The sequence below is a fragment of the Charadrius vociferus genome, unplaced genomic scaffold (genome assembly GCF_000708025.1).
Source record: "Charadrius vociferus isolate BGI_N301 unplaced genomic scaffold, ASM70802v2 scaffold549, whole genome shotgun sequence".
In the NCBI taxonomy this organism is placed as follows: domain Eukaryota; kingdom Metazoa; phylum Chordata; class Aves; order Charadriiformes; family Charadriidae; genus Charadrius; species Charadrius vociferus.
In genome coordinates, this window is record NW_009650103.1 from 5,093,635 (window position 1) to 5,109,983 (window position 16,349).

A 16,349-nucleotide genomic window follows, 5' to 3' on the forward strand; every position below is an offset into this window, starting at 1 on the left:
GTGTAGGGGTGCCATAGGTGCGTACGTGGCACAGGTGGCCATGTGAGCCACCTTTCCTGCGGTGCGGGGTAGATCCCCTTGGGGGTGGTGGGGACCCATGGGTGTCCCTGAGAAGCACACCTCCAGGCCAGTGGTCCCATGGGGAAGCTGTCCTCCTCCTCCTCCTCCCACCGCCCCGACGCGCTCAGGTCTCCGGGGATGGTGCCTGGGAGAAGGGGGATGCCTGGAGGGGCTCGGGGGTCCCCCCTTGCCGTGGCTCCAAGGTGTCTCTGGTAGTGTCTGTTCCCACTGGAGGGGAGGCCGCCCACCCAGCCGCTCGCCCGGCGAAAGCTACTGCCGGGGCGCTGGTGCCCTTCTCCAGAAGAAGAGCACAGACCCGGAGGGGAGTGGGCACACCTGCACGTGGGCTCCGGCCCTGGCGCGTCCAGCCCTGCTGCCTTCGGGGAGACAGAGGAGCGCAGAAGGCGGGCGCTCCCGCGGCTCCCCGTGCCGAGGCTGCTGCTCCCCGTGCCGAGGAGTGAGAGCCTGGCACCGTGGCGTGCCGTGCTCGGCCAACAGCGCCCATGGACGGCACGCTGCCTCCTGCGCCCTCGCTGCTGGGGAGCTCCAGCGAGGCTTTGGGAGAGCAAACGGGGCTGTTGCTCGTGATATGAGATCACCTATTAACGCTTTCTATTAGGATAATAAAAAGCTGTGTTTTTTGTGGTAAAATTCAGCATAAAGAGCACGCGTCATTAAATATGGAAATCCAGAATTTTATTAGCAATCTGCTAGATCTGAACTGACGCCAATTAAACAAAAAAGATATCATTTATAAAAAGGCAGAGTTCAAGTTGTATTAAATATGAAATGCAATTTTCTGCTGGTTGTGATTTATTACCGGTGGTACATTGTTCAAAGAAGCATGTTATATTTCAATAGAGAAATATTGTTTATTCATTAATATTTTAAAACTTGCTTATTGCTGTGTATGACTCTCTTGCAGAATGAAACTTGTGATTTAAAACATGAATTAATAAACACATTTGAAAGTGTTAGACAATATCATAACCGCTCATTTTTCATTTTACTGAGAGTGTATTAAACTTTTATAATTCTGTGTGTACTATTATTTTCCAAATAAAGGTATGGACTCTAAATTACTAATTTCAGGTAAAGATGGGAGAAAGCAATAATGTATGTTGGGAATCAGTCACTATGTCGTGCTAATATGGGGTCGGTACCTTTTTCATTACATTATTCATAAATCTTCTGCTTAGCGCCGTGTCCCCCTAAGAGGATTCCCGGGCGCCCCGAGTGCTTCTCCCTCGGCAGACGGTGAGGGTGCCAGGTACACCAGCACCGCAGGGATGCGTCATGCTCTTAATGCAAGGAAACGTTTGATAGAGGTTGACATCCTAAATGAGGCCGAAAATATTTTATACAAAACGTGATAAAGCAATAATGATCTCAGAGGCCTCAGGTTATCTTGGTTATTACCTGCGCCCACCGCTTGAATCAGCAGCATTAAGGGGGCCAGACCCAATACGTAGATACCTCTGAACTCATTAGTCCTGAGTACTTTATATAGACTCACCTATCAGTCGCTTGATTTAAACTAACCTTTTTTGTATCTTAAAATCTCTCCTGCCGCAGCCTGGCTGTATTACCATAACAATAACCAGTATTTCAATTTTAAGAACTCATTTTTCCTCAAATAGAAAGTGCCAATCAATTTAAAGAGCAGAAGATGCACGCTGAAGAAACAGGCAGGGCACGTGCTCGGGGTGTCTTGCCCTCCTGCTCCGAGACCGTTGTGGCCAGGAATGGTTTGTACACGCACGGCTCCTCGCCGGCCACTGAGGTTCGGCTCCGTGGCGTGCACCGGGCAGGGGGGATTTACCTTGTAACCTTTATTCGCACGGGTGTGGGGTGGAAATAATTGAACTGGATGGGAAGCTGACATTTGGAAAGCTTCCCCAGCTGCTGGCAGAGAAATGGCAGTAGCGGTGTATCACGTGTGAGTGATGGCAAACCCCTACTCCCGGCGCTCTGCCCTCGGGATGGGCAGCACGGGCTGAGCGGTGGCCAGGGAGGTGCGGGAGGGGACCCCCAGGGCCCCCAGCACCCAGCGGGGACAACGACGACTCCCCGACGGCTCAGCCGGAGCGGGTCGTTGGGCGCTCCAGCTTCACCCACTTGCAGCAGCTCCAGCCACGGGGCCGGGGTTTTGTGGGGGGTCCAGGACACGTGGCAGCAGTGGAGGGGGCACGGGGGTTACGGTGGGGTCCAGGCCCCCCGTGTGCTCTGCACCTCACCTGATTGATGGTGGGTGGAAGAGAGCGGTGTGTGCACGGTGGCAGCCCTCACACCTGACAGTTCATGTAAATTAACTATTCACTTCTTCATTGGGCAAAGTGAACCGGCAAACCTTATTACTCCAAGCCAGTCAATTAATTAAAGTTCAGTGCTTAATCAAGTTCCAGTGGTCATACACAGGGCACAAAGATTTCTCTCTGCCGAGCACCATGCTCAGAGGTTAAACGAGAAGCACATGGGAAGGGCTGAGCCAGCCGCATGCCATGCCTGGCGCTCCATCGCCCAATTCCTCCCCAGATGAGGCACCACCTTGTCCCCGCTGGACCCAAGGCAGCCATGTGCGAGCTGGTCCCTCCCAGCAGTGCTGGCGTGTCTGGCAGGCTCGGTGGTGACCTCCAGATTGGTGGCTTTGCCCTGCCAAGTCCAGCTGCCCGTGGTGGCGGGGCAGCGCTGGGAGGGTATGGAGGTGGGCGGGAGGCACCAGTGCCAGCCCCGAGAGCCCATCACCACTGCAGCTCCTTGCCAGAGGGGGAGCACGCAGGAGGATTCACTTGGAAACCCGTTTCCCCACCATGGCTTGGCAAAAAAAGAGCTGCAATAAAAATTGCTCCCGGCGCAGAAGAGCCGTCTGCAGGATGGGGAGGGCAGTGCTCTGCAGGCACAAAACTGGAGAGGATGGGGCTGGTGGGCACAGGCTGCCCGAGGGGGAGAGGGCAGGGGATACAGCATTGGTACCGCAGGTCCCCTAACAGAAAAATGTCTTTCAAATAGGCCTGACCGTGTGTTTTAGTAAATCTCAAGACCATCCATAACTGGGAAGGAGATGCTGTCCAGCGCACACGGGCAGCAGATTCAATTAGGTTTCTCTCTCCCCAGAACGTGGCACGAGAAGCAATCTCTCTTTTTTGAAGAATGTAATAACAGAGTGCAATGGAAATGCGTCAAAGAGACTCTGAGAACAGGATCCCTGCCTTAAATCTTGAAAAGCAGTCAAGAAAAATATGTTGTTTACCTGAATTTGTTTTTCATAAGGTCTCCCCGTGGATTAATAAACTAACCTTTCGTCTGTGAACACCTGGTCCTACACGCCATCAATAATGCAAGCTTCACCTACTGCATTAATACACACTTAGTGGGAGAGGCAAATTGCAGAAACCTAAACGAAAGTTACCAAAAAAGACTGTACTCATGACAAAGAGGTCACCAGGGCCTCTGCCCACGCCTGGGTTTGTCCGGCTCCAGAGACAAGAGATCTGGATTCAGCCCCTTGGCCTGACCTCACGGCATGAGAAATGCTGCGCTGCAAATACAAGTTATGAAGGACTGAAAGGACATTTTAGCCGCAAAGTATATCCATAACAAATAATTAACATGCTTCTTTACAAGCTCTTTCATCCTTTTTTGCAGCTCTTAATTCAAAGGTGAAAGACCCCACGTGCTGGGGCTGGCCATGAGCAGGGACAGCAGAAATAAAACCTCAAGTTCAGATGTCATCAAATGGTGGAAACACCCCGTGCAGAAGTGTTGTGGGGCATGGGGTTCAGGGCTCGTGCTGGAGAGAAGAGCCCATTTCTGCACCGTTCAGAGAAGACATCTCACTAGCAGGCAGCGGTGCAGAGTCCGAGGCGAGTGCCAGAGCTGGTGGTTAGGGGCTGCAGGGTCCCGCTCCTGTCCCCCCTTCATCTGTTTCTGGGGTGCCAACGCCGGGCAGGGGGGCCAGCCCGACCCTGCGGCTTCCAGCGAGGCCCCGGGTGCCACCTCTCTCCACACATCCCCGACGTGGCCCCGGTTGGGAGGATGGGGCTGGAGCAGGGCTGTCCCGCGGGACCATTGCCGCGGGCAGAGGGAGCCCCCCAGCCCCCGGCACTGCCCGGCCTTCGCGGGGCGCGGGGGGACGTCAGAAGACCAAGGTGCCCCGAGAGCAGCACACCGACAGCAGCACGCTCTCACTAAGGGAGTCTGTAGGCTCGAGCCTGGCATCCCTTAATTGATTGATAGGCTAGGACTGTCAGCGCTTAAAGAGATAATTCAATTTATAAAATCCTATTAAGTGGTGAAAGATTTTTTGATTGTTGAATTGTTTCCTATGTTATGCAAGTCATTTTGGTCCCTCTCACTTGGAAATCCGCTTCCCATCTGCAAGAGGGCTGGCGATGGAGTTGTTCCTCACCGCAGGCTGATGCTCTGATGCTCAGAGAGTGGGCAAGCACGGGACCGGGCACTGAGGACAGACGTCCCCAAAGCCTGCGGCATCCCCGTGTCCTGTGGTGTCCTGTGGCGCCCCGGCATCCCGCAGCGTCCCAGCACATGGGGCCGTCCCTGTGGCTTTACCATGACTCACCTTGGGCAGAGGCAGGGGCTCCAGTGGCAGCCCCCTCCCGGCACCCCAAACCGCCCCCTCTCCCGCGGGTGTTACCGTGCCAGAGCAGCACCACGGCCCACGTGCTGCCGGCAGTGCCCACCCTCCGCTGGGGTACCCGCACGGCCCCCGTGGCCTTGGGTCCCCCCCGGGACGCGGGGCCCGGTGCAGGTAGGAGGCCCCCAGGTTGCCATGTGGCAGCTGAACTTTCTTCGCTATTTTCAGTGTGCGCTCTTTGTTTCCATCCACCGCCCCCACACTGATGCAAACTCCCCTCTTCGGTTTGTTTCCATAGAAATCCTCAGCTGTAAATCCTTAAGTAACTTTTTTTTTTTTTTATTTATAGTGTGCTATTAATGTCCTTTCAAGCCGAGGACTCCAGGAAATGAAATAATAGAAAAGGCACCACTTTGAAATGCATCCAGGCATTTATTGTTAGTAAGTGAAAAAGTAACATGAGCATTTAAAGAAAATATTGGCAGATAAATTGGGTTTTAAAGAAAATATAATTGGATATAATTTCTGCTTCATTCAGTTAGATATTTATTGTTTTATTGACTTATTTTCTTTTATTTATAATAAGAAGCTTAAGCTGAAATTTAATTTTGTTGATATAAATATACGTTTTCATAGAAAATTTGGCATTTAAAAATGTTACCTAAGACGTTACTGGCTTTGATAAAAGCACGCGGGTTTTGCAAGGGTTTGTTTTAAATATTTCCAATCTCAGTAAATATGAAGTAGTGTATATAATTATCATTACCATAACAATTAGCATTATTCTAATTAATGGGCAGGGCTAATGGCAATGCATCCACGTGGAAAATCAGTGCTTTCTGCATATTTGAGTTCTTCCCACAATTTTTGCTGAGATCTACGGAATTTGAGCTTCTCCTTAGGAACACCCCCTCCCCGAACAGCGGGCTGCCAACCCTCTGCCCCTTTTGGGGCGAAGATGAAGCCTTTTCCCCGCGGTGGGCTGGGGACAGAGGTCTCATTTTCTTAGCAGCCAGACAGACTGAATTGGCAGCACCATCGGAGGCAGACGCTTTCCATTAATCTTCATGGAGAGGGGCAGCCATCAGGAGATGTCACAGGAGGCTGCAGTGCCACCGCTGCCGGTGGGATGCACTCCCGGGGTCTCGGTGGCCGGGAGCGCGCGGCGGCCGCCCCACAGAGCAGTGCGTGACTCCCGGCAGCGCCTGGCGAGCCTGCCTGCCCACGGCTGCCCAGCCACCTCAGGGGTCTGCGCTGGAACTTGTTGGTGTTAATACCGGAGCTCCAGACACAGGGTGTCGAGGGACCGACGGAGTAGCTCGCAGCCGGGGGTCCCAGCTGCTGGGCGTCCCTGTTTGCCGCTGCCAGGCAAGTGACGACGCGTCCCCGGCACTTTCAGATATTGCCGCAACTTTCCTGCAGGTCTGCATTTCTGCCCGAACCTCTGCCCGAGCCACGGTGCCGCGTGCCACCTGCGCCAGACTGGTGCTGGCGGGTTACGGCCCGTGTCCTCTCCCTAGACGTTTCAGCTGGGCACCGGTGCGCTGTCTCCCTCGGGGCGGCGGTGCCCTCGCGGGGCGGCAGTGCCCAAGCACCACAGCACGCTTTCCCATGCAGCAAACAGCCGTTTCCACAGCAACAGGTTTTCCAAACTCCTGTCCAGTGCCGAGCTCCCCTGGTCACGCTGGCCTGTGCTGACGGGACATGGGGCTCCCCTGCTCCGCTCCCCAGGAGCCACAGTGGGACAGGGACACCAGTGCTCACCGGAGCTGCTGCCTTGCCACCGCCGCTTGGGTGCTCCTGGGCTGTCCCCACCTGCTGTCAGGAGAACTCTCTGTTTTTTGTGGTGTCATGAGCTCTCCTGTCCCCTGTGGGATGCAGCAGTGTGACACCCCGGTGAGCGCTGCTCTGCGCTTGTCCCGAGGGCTCCTGAAGGGAGCAGGGAGAGCTCGTGCCCCTTCCCCTGCCCTCCCTCGCCCCTCCGGGGATGAGCAGGCACCGTGCCAGCACGGGGGAACTTTTTGCCATGTGAGCGCTTGGTCCTTAGGACCGAGAACAGCCCGACTTGTAACAGGGATGCCGTCAAACGACCTCCAGATGGTAATGGCTTTTGGATTCAAACCAGCGCTCCAGAGGTGAAAGGCTGCGTGCTCCATTACCAACCCCCTGAGTCACCCGGTCCCCCTGAAATATGTCATGCACACTTCAAACCTTTCCGGTTTTATAGGCAGATTTAACTGCTGCACATAACAGCTTATATCAACAACATGCGAAAAAATGTCCTACGAAGAACAGGCCTGAAATGGTAAATATTTAACAGGTCCTTTCTGTCCTTTCCTTATATGTATTAAAATAATTAGTTTAACAAAGAGGACTTTGTTCCCCTGTGTTTGAGCCACGACGGTGTCTGGCGCAACAGTACAGCTGTAATTCAGTCTCGGGGCTTTGCTGGCATTTATACACGCTGCTTTGAGCTGCTCTCCCAGTTTATAGTGTCAGCAGAACATCTTGATTGAATTACAGCCATGTATTCAGTTAGGAGCCATGTATTATTCTAGATGCAGTTGAGTTGTAGGTATCTGTCTTTGCTTATTTGGGGAGATAGACCCTCAGGAAAATCAGGAGACCAGATGTGGGACGGGCGCTCCTGGCCCTGGCGCTGCGTGGTGGAGCGCTGCAGCGTGTCCGCCCTGCCCGCAGCCGCTCTGGGCAGGCGGGACGGCGGCGGCTCTCCCCGGCTGCAGGACGGCAGGGGTGAGCTCCGGTGCCCTCCCCGGCAGCACCCGGCACCCTGCACCCTCCGGGCACATCAGACCGCGGCACTTGGTGGCCCTGCCCAGTGTCCTTTCCTCCCACCGTCAGTCCCACCAGGTTCTGGGCAGAGCCTCTCACCAGCCTGTTGAGCGTGTTTATTTTCCTCCAGTCAACCTGAACTTCAGGCTGTCCTGAGCTGAAGGCCAGAGCTGCAGCAGCGCCTGCAGAGGGGGTTTGGGGCTGTGCCCCCACACAGCAGCCCCTGCCTGCAACAGACCCCCGTGGGACCCGCGGCAGGCAGGGGGATCAGTCCTGGAGAGGAAGCAGCACCTTTAGTGTCCCCAGTGAACCCTCCGGTCTCAGCCCCATTCTGAGAGGCGAGAGGAAATCCTGTTCTGCCGCACCATTGGCATGCACCTCCAGAGACTGCCTCTGAAAAAGAGCTGTGTCAGTTCAGCTCATCTCTTAAGTCAATTAAAACTAAAACTAGTCTCTGGAAAACAGGATGGGAGGGATGAGGTGTCGGGGAGGGGTCGCAGGGTGCGCCGGCGGGAGGGAGGGCAGCACCAGCCCCTGGGGACAGCCTGGACCGCGCGGTGCCCCGTGCGCAGGAGGGTGACGGAGGGGACGGAGCTCTGCTGAGCATCACCTGCAGTACCGAGGCCGTGGGAAGCGGCTGGCGGCCTCCGCACAGGCTGCAAGGGGCTGTCGGTGCTCACAAGCTAAAGGGTGGCAGGTGTCCCTCCATGTCCGGTATGTCCCACCTCACCCGCCGGGTGCTCCCAGCAGGGACTGCCTGGGGCGTGCATCTGTGGGAACCGTAAGTGCCTTGCTGCTCTTGAACGTAGTATTTTTTGGAAGCGCTGTGGCTCCTCCCGTGAGAGGCAGCAGAAGGGCAGCGATGAGGCCATGGGCTTCGCTACCTGGGCAGGAGAAAAGTGCACGTGCGCGGGGAGAAGCGCGGCTCCACGCAAGGGAAGTCCCAGGGGACGTTGGGTGCTGACGCTACTTCCTGCCTTTGTCTGCACCCACACGCGCTCCGCAGGACGCGGCGGCAGCGGCCCTTGTCAGCCATTGTCGTCGGAATGCCCTTCCCCTAATTTGTCTTATTAATCGGAGACAGCACATTGATCAGTCATCGTGAGAGCTGGAATAATTGCAAACTCAAAATAGCACAGATTTAAATGTTTCAGATGGTAATCTCTTGCCTTGAAAGGACTCATGCTAGCGCAGCAGCAGGTCCGGGTGCTCAGCAAGCCGCTTCCCCGGGATGCCGTGCGGGAAGGAGAGGAAGACCTCAAGGGAGACAGCCTGTGTTCCCAGCTGGGCTGGGGGGCTCTCGACCCCGACGCTTCGCAGGGGAACCCGGGGATGCCCTGACCGAGCGGTGCCCGCCTGGGCAGCCCCTCTGCCGGCTCCCGGCTCCCTTTACTCCCACCTCTGCCCGCGCCGGCGCGCGGGCGCCGCTGCCCTCGCCACGGGAGCCCACATTAGCTCTGCCTCTGTAATGGGCTTCCTCTCTCGTCTGCAGTGCCAACATTTCCTGTAGGATCTATATCTTTCCATAGGCAGTTTGTTTCATCACAGTAACATAATAATGTGCTGAGAAGAGCTCATAGTTGTGAATTAATGTTTAAAAGCTCTCACTTTTGGGTTGTTGAAATGAATGTTAATTTGACAAATGGCAGTCATTGGGATTGAGACGGCATTAACATGGAAATAAGAGTTAACCTCCAGCAGGGCAGACACAAGGTGAGATGAGCAGACGCTGCAGAAGCTGTAGTTTTTCACCTGATGCTCATACTGTAAATACTGCCAGTGTCCTATCTATTTATAGAACTGTAATTTAAAGGCTAGTTCAGGAAAATCTGAATGACATCTCCTTAAGAGAAGCAATCGTAGGGTATCTTGGAATATGTCAGGCAGCTCTCTTGCTTTCTCTCTCAAAAATACTCATATGTCCACTAAATCAATTTGCCTTTCTCTTGTAACTGCATTTGCGGGGCCATTCTTTTCCATTTTCTGTCACTGTCATACACCAATTCATGTCACTCTGCGGCGCAGGAGGGCCCAGCCGCCAGCTCCGACACCAGCGTGGCGCGCCTTGTGCAACCAGTGGCCGGGCCAGGGGCTGGTGAGGCTCCGAGAGGTCTCAGGCTTCCCGCCGGGGCTGAGGCTCCCACCCCGGGGCACGTGCTGGTCCCCTGGGACTGACTCCTCCCACGGGCGCCACTCTGCTCCTCCTCATCGGAGAAGCTGGAAAGATGGATCTCTGCACAACTGGGCACCTTCGGGTGTATTTTCTGTGGGGTCTTTCCTAAGGATTTCCACAAACTGTTTTTTTTTATTCACCCTGTTTCCATGCTTTTTCTTCCAGTTCTCACTTAGGAGGAAGGAGGAGACTTTTCAAACGGGAAAAAAAATACAATGCCAAACCCCAGATCTAGATCCACGAAATTGGGAACAAAAAGAATCTTGAAAGGCACTATTTTTCTCAGAAAATCTTCATTTTGGAATAAGCCTCTTTCAGTGAAAACATAATGCAAAAGCAAATGTTTGGCTGCTCTACGAATGAATTGTTTCACGGGGTCAGCAGACGGTGCCGTGCCTGCCTTGCAGCCCGTGCGTGAGTCCCCGTCCCAGATCCGCGGCATGGGGGCTGTCGGGGTTGGTTACGCACCAGAGCTGTGCGCTGCAGTAGCTGCCACCTCTCTCCCCTTGGCTGCTCTGCTAAGGGGCTTTCCAATAGTTTTTAGCTTTATATATGTCATGCAGCAAAAAAAACAGCAGCAAAAATGCTCAAACAAAAGTTTTCCTTTTCAGTTTTGACACCAGGCTCTTCTCTCCTCTGTTTTTCCTTCTCTTTGGCCAGGAGCTTTCATTCTCCGTGGCAGACGTCATGGCCTCCTTTCCCTGGCCAGGGCTCAGACACAGTGCAGACGGTCCCGCGCCGTTGCCTTTGCCATGGCCTGCGGTCACCCTGAGCTGCACTAGGGGAGGAGGTGTCCCTACCCGGGGCTGCAGCGATGGCTCTGGCTCCACAGCCTGTGGGGATGCGTGGACGGGAGTTGATGCTGCTCAAGATGGGGCTCCTTTCCACACAGGGGTTCCAGAGCTGCTGCCCTCTCCCTGGGTCTCTGCAGCGGCACTGGCAGAAGGAAACAGTATTTGTGTTGTGAGCAGCAATAACAAAACCAGGAGCTGCATCACCTAACCCTTTCCTCTGCAGAGAAGCTCCTCTGAACTAGGACACGGGACACATGGTGGAGGGAGGTACCTGCTGCCTTGGGGAGATTTTGCTGCCTATGAAGTGATGTCTCATCATTGTCTCACCACCCTCAGAACTTCTCTCCTGTGCGGGTGGTGAGCCCCTGGGGCAGGTTGCCCTGAGAAGCTGTGGCTGCCCCATCCCTGGAGGTGTTCAAGGCCAGGTTGGACGGGGCTTGGAGCAACCTGGGCTGGGGGGAGGTGTCCCTGCCCAGGGCACGGGTGGGCAGGGGCGGGGTATGAGCTTTGAGGTCCCTTCCAACCCAAACCATTCTATGATTCTATGTGAGCACTTGCAGTCCTCGGAGAAGAGGCTGCTCCTGCCAGCCCAGTGTGTGGCTCTGTCTCCAGAAAGCGCCTGTCCCTAACACCGGTGTGGGGTGTTTGCGTACGGCCACATCCTTACTCTTCAGACTGCACTCGTGTTTGTCTAGTGTTTCAAACCAAGACACTGCCAAAGCCCTACATCCTGGGAATAATTAGAGCAGAAAATCCAGGGAAAAATGTTCTGAGCTTAGAGCACTGGCTCTTGAGTGAAATTATCCCCACACAGGGACCTTCTAGTGGGACACATACCTGAGTCACTGCCATGTAAATGTGTTTGGCTTGCGAGGAAAGCTGACCCATTTAAACAGGGCTCCAACAAGCCACTGATGTGCTTACCATCTTCCAGGAGGTAACATTTAATTTTTCCCTAAACAAACAAGAAGAGAAGTCCACATCCATTCTCTCCAACTCTGTTTTTTGCAGCCATTGTTTTTCAAAAGTGAGGTGAAGCAGAGTCTGTAAACCAGACAATCTCAGCCCAAAACCAGCAGCTTTTTTTCTGCAAATTGTTTAATGTTTTGAAATGTTCCTTACATCTCCAGACATAAATATTCTGACTTGCATCTGGGAAACTTCCTTCCAAGTTGTTTTGTTTGTCAGGTTCAAGTACAAATTTTCAGTTAGAAACCTTCTTCCCTTGACTTTTAATAGTTACTGGCCAACAAACGAAAAAGAGGAAAAGGGAGTGAATTACATGACCTGTCTCTTTTTGTTTATTAAGAACTTCTTTCCAGCGTCTGATTCTTACGGAAATATGGTTTCAATTTTCTCTTTGAATTGTGGATCAAGAAATGTTGCCAATACATATTTTTCTCTGTCAAAATTTCATTTAATCTGGAGTCTGTAGATGTCTTGAGAGCCATGTCTCCTCACTGGGTTATTACCGTGTGCGCCTGTTGTCATGTTAGTTTTCAATTGGAATCACGTTTGTTCCGGAAAGAGGCGTCGGAGCTGGCTCGTTAGTGGAGCAGCGGAGGGGTGGGCACCAGCCCCTGCCTCCCCTGGGCTGTGGGGATGCCCCACGCCATGTCTCACTCCTGCCACCTTTCTCCCCCGGCCCCGGCTCTGGGGCAGAGGGCTTGTTGCTGCTTCAGGCTCCTGTGGGACCTGGCTCCCAGGACCTGGTGGAGGAGCACCAGCACCGGCAGGCGGAGGACCCACCAAAGCCAGGGGCAGAGCATGAGCAATGCCCCAGGGGCGATGGTCGGCTGGGAGAGCACCGCTGCTGGGCTCCTGGCAGCCCCAGCTCTGGAGGCCCTTCGGCGAGTATCTGGTCGTGGTGCCTGGATGCGATGCTGTGCTGCAGGACCCACAGTTCCAGCTGCTGCTACCCGGGTAGCTCCTGCGACGGACTCCCTGCACGGCCTTGGATTTGGCTCTGCGTGATGGGTAAATCTGCTGCCTCTGACACCGCAGTTTGGCCACACGTCCATTGTCAGTCCTGATGCAAACCTGATGGTCTTTTGCTGTTTCTGGTTATGCATGACACAAATTCCGCTGTAAAGGTGTGAAAGGCCTCACAGAGACAAATGTCTCTGCAGACAAATGGTCTGAGGAGAAGGACTTGGAGGTATTGGTTGATGAGAAGCTCCCCATGAGCCGGCAATGTGCGCCGGCAGCCCAGCGAGCCCCCGGCATCCCGGGCTGCATCCCCAGCAGCGTGGCCAGCAGGGCGAGGGGGGATTGTGCCCCTCTGCTGCGCTCTGCTCTGGGGAGACCCCCCTGCAGTGCTGCCTCCAGCTCGGGGGTTCCCACCAGCAGAAGGAGACGGAGCTGTTGGAGCGGGGCCAGAGGAGGCCCCGGAGATGCTGGGAGGGCTGGAGCCCCTCTGCTGGGAGGACATGGGGCTTATAAGAAGGATGGGGACAAACTTTTTAGCAGGGCCTGTTGCAATAGGACAAGGGGGGGAACAGTTCTAAACTGAAAGAGGGGAGATTTAGATGAGATATGGGGAAGAAATTTTCTCCTGTGCGGGCAGTGAGCCCCTGGGGCAGGTTGCCCCGAGAAGCTGTGGCTGCCCCATCCCTGGAGGTGTTCAAGGCCAGGTTGGACGGGGCTTGGAGCAACCTGGGCTGGGGGGAGGTGTCCCTGCCCAGGGCAGGAAGTTGGAACTCGATGGTCTTCAAGGTACCTTCCAACCCAAACCATTCTATGATTCTATGAAATCTCTAGTTGAGATATGGTAATTTTGAGTTTATCCAGATCGGTGCTTTTTAAAGAAGTTTGATGAAAAAGTGTAATTGTAAAAGGTGACCAGCATTCCTTCACTTGCTGGGATCATGCTGCTCCTCTGGGTGCTTCGGGGTGAATCAGGTCCATGAGACGATGTCATCCACCTCGCCGAGGGCGAGCACCCTGCAGCAGCCCGCTCCCCTGTGAGCGGAGGGGAGTCCTTATAGCCCGGCCGTGGCTGCAACACTGCATACATAACCCGAACACACCAATGGCAACGGTGGCTACAGCTGTGACAATTTGTTCTCTCTGTTATTGTGACTTCTCTTGCAGGATTACAGCTTCTCAAGATATTGCTCTGGCCAAGCACTTCTCCTCTTGCATTGTGAAGCAGCACACTCCCTCGCTGTTAGTTGTGGCTGTTTCAGACTTTCAAAGGATTAACCTTTCCCATCTAAATGAGAAGAAAAGGGAAGAAATGACTCACAGTCTCTCCCCAGCCCCTGAAAAGAGCGTTTTCTGATGGAACTGGAATGCTGGAAATAATCCAGAGGAATTCAGAAAATGAACCTGTCAGAAGAATATTTTAATAACCCCCCTTTTCAGCTGCAGTATCAACAACTCACACTCTTCCCCTGTCAGCTGAAAGGAGCCCAAGCAGCCATCAGAGAACAAAGCCAGCGGAGGGGCTGGACCCTGTAGTGCTGCGGAGGTTTCCTGGGGGTCGCTGTGCCTCTGCCTCTTCCCCTTACGCACTCGCAGGTTACAACATGGCATATCGTGCTGCCAAACTGCACGTGGGGTTTTGACTGTAGACCTTCACAAGGGACTTTGCAGAGGTCACACCAGGCACTGCTGCATCCTCCCGGTGCGTGCGAACGGTGTGGGGACACAACTGGGCTTCCCCTGAGCTGCTTTATGGATGGGTGAACTGTGTTGGGTGGGTGTAAAACTGGGTATGACACTGCAATGGTGCTCCACACGTCTGTCTGTGCCGTCAGGGCTAGGGCAGGTTTAATCCCTGTTAGGTCTTGTGTCTGGCGGTGGTCTGTAGTGCGATCCCGGGCAGAAGAGTCAGCAGCAATGGGTGATGGACACGGCCTCCTGGACGTTCTGTCTCTCACGTCACTGGCAGTATTGACACCACCCAAACGCCAGTATCTAGAGAAGGGGTCGGTATTGCAACAGCACGGGGAAGCTGCTGATATTGCTCCACTGGCCACAATGACCCCACCTGGATCTCCTTGGTGCAGAGGCTTGCGGGACTTTCCCTGCAGGGAGCAACAGCGCGGCCGTGGAGCTGGTCCTGCCGGCCCGTGCAGTGCGACGCCGCATGGGGCTGGGTTGCCAGCACCAGAGCTGCCGCAAGAGGTTGGGCTCTCGCGGACCAGCGGGTACGCAGGCGTGCTGTGAGCTGGGGCAAGAGCATGGCTGATAGGTGAGCAGAGTGCGTTAAAGCTGCTCCCTTCACGTTACTTATTAGCAATTTTTCTCCGACCTCATCCCGTTTCTCACATGCTGCCTGCGCAAAGGTGGTTCTCTTTCTAAAGCCTTCTTTCTCATTGTTCATGTTGCTTTTAAGTAACTGACACTCACGTTTTAAAGAGAAATCAGCGAAGGCTGCATTAGTTGAAATGTATAATGTGGCAGCAATTTGCAAAGTATGGCTTCTAAAATAGACCTTTCCATCTGCAGAGATTCAAAGATCCCAAAGAAATCCAGGAAGCAGAACTGCTGGAAGAGGGGCTGGCTGACCGCGGGCAGTAAAGTAGCCGTGCTTGCGCCGTGTAGTGTGGGAGCAAGCAAATATTTGGGTCAGATGAAGAAGTGACACATCAGAGAACAAAAAAAGTAAAAGGAGTTCTACAAGGCTGGACAGAACCGTATTTCTTGCATTTAGTTCTGGATAACTGATAGTTCAGAGTCAGATACTTCAGAGAGAATCTAAAATAATAATAAAAAATTGCTTTGAAACTGCAATAACTACTCTACTAGAACACCAGAAAGCAAGTCTGCTCGTGCTTCTGGGTTTGGATGGTGTCTGGGAAGGACGCAATGGGAAAAAGCCGTGTGGGAAGGGAGTGCCCGGAGCTGCAGGGCTGCCTGTCACACCGCTGCTGCGACTGAGGGCTCTCGGGGTGGCGGCGGCAGAGCAGGACCAGGAGCAGATGGAGCGCAGGGCTGCCTCCTGCTAAAAGGGGAAACATCACCCGGCCGCGCGGGCCTCTGCCTATCTAGACACACCGCCGAGTGTCTTGGTCCTCCCATGGAGCCGTGTCTCATCTGGGAGATCAGTGTAGCTGCAAGGTATCTTCATCAGTTTGGAAATTCATTTCCTGGTGTCGAGGCTGCGAGGACGCGGACAGATAAACTGGGAGGCTGCTGGCAGAGTCTGCGGCGGAGCCCAGGGTGGATAGAAATGTCAGTCACTGTCAGAGGGGAAGATGCCCGTCCCTCTCTCTCGCAGGAGGTGTCCTGGGGTGACAGGAGCCGCACTGCTGGCGCCGGCGTTGGCAGGGTGGGCTGGGACAGGGCCGTGGCCAGGCTCCCGGTGGGAGAGAGACCACCCCAGCCCTGGGGCAGAGAGGGCAGGTATCCGTCACCCGCCTGGCAGAGCGGCACTGGGGGCAGTGCCGCAGGAAAGGCACCGCTGGGGCTGTCCCCGGTGCGGCTTGCCGGGTCGGCAGAACGCCAGGGCTGCGGGGACTCCCGGGGTGCCCGGAGCGTGCGCTGGAGGCTCCACAGCTCCTGGCGTTTCCTTACCCGCGCCTGGACAGCCCTGTGCCATAAATTAAAGGGGAGAATCTTGAAGGAGGCTTTAATCAAAAGTTAGGAGTTGCAGCCAGCATGTCACAGTTCCTCATTAGATTGCCATTATAATGCTCTGTAATTGGAAAGACGTTAATATTGACAGTGTTGTGAAGAATGTCCTGCTTCTCCTTGCATGTGTGGATTTGATAGAGTTGAATAATGGAGCAGATATGATGGATTAGAAAAATTCCCCAGTTAAGGTCCCTAATTATAGAGTTTTACCTGCCCAATTAAGGTGGAGTACTTGAGGAAAAACTAGACACTGCCTCTCTCAAGGAACCCAAGTGCTCTGTGAAGTACAGCAGCAGCAGCAGCTCAGGCCCGGAGGATTATGGAATTTTATCCTACTTGAAATTTTGTCCCC